Raw genomic sequence first — 798 nt, forward strand, 5'->3', positions numbered from 1 at the left:
GAAAGTGGTTTTCCAGAGACCAGGAGTCAGGGCTGGGCTGAGGGTGTCTCCACGTCTGGGTGGGGTGCTGGAGAGTGGGAGCAGCAGGAGCCTCTTCTGCCACCATAATGTGGGACAGACATCCCCTGCCCAGTGATGACAGGCTCCTGCCCAGAGGGGGAGGCACTGTTGGGCACTGAAGAAACTTTCACGGCAAAGTTGTCCAAGACAGGAAAACCCACACGCAGGCCGCGGGTGGACCTTGACCTCCCGAGCAAACAAGAAACAAAGCTCGCTTGTTTTGAAGCCTGAAGAAAGTCGGGCAAACACATCCCCATTGTGAGCTCGGGGCTGACTAACACACACCATTTCCACTTCTAGATTCCAGCTAAAGGAGACAGGAATCCTCTGATCTGAGCCGTTATCAGTGGAATGGTCAGACGGTGAGCAGGAACGCTGGATGCCTTCCCTCTAAAATCGCTCTGAACTTGGGGCAGCTCCCAAGCAAAATCCCCAACGATGAGGACTCTGTTGTCTGTTAAAGCTGTTTTCTTGAAGGATCACTGAGTATTTCGTTCATCAAACCCGTACTTCCCGAGTATCTCATACAACAAAACCATTGACAACGTTTTTTGTTCCAAACAGCTTCTGAGGGACTGGGCAGATCTTCACTAAACTTGTCAATGAACTAGAATGCAGCAGTGTGCCTCTGAAGGTTGGTTTTGGATAATTCCATTACCTAGAAACAACGCGATGGCTGGGACATGGTCCTGTGCACTTATCTCCAGTGCCCGGCGCTGGCTGGACCGTGGACGGAGG

Source organism: Galeopterus variegatus, unplaced genomic scaffold, assembly GCF_000696425.1.
Source record: "Galeopterus variegatus unplaced genomic scaffold, G_variegatus-3.0.2 Scaffold2911, whole genome shotgun sequence".
NCBI lineage: Eukaryota > Metazoa > Chordata > Mammalia > Dermoptera > Cynocephalidae > Galeopterus > Galeopterus variegatus.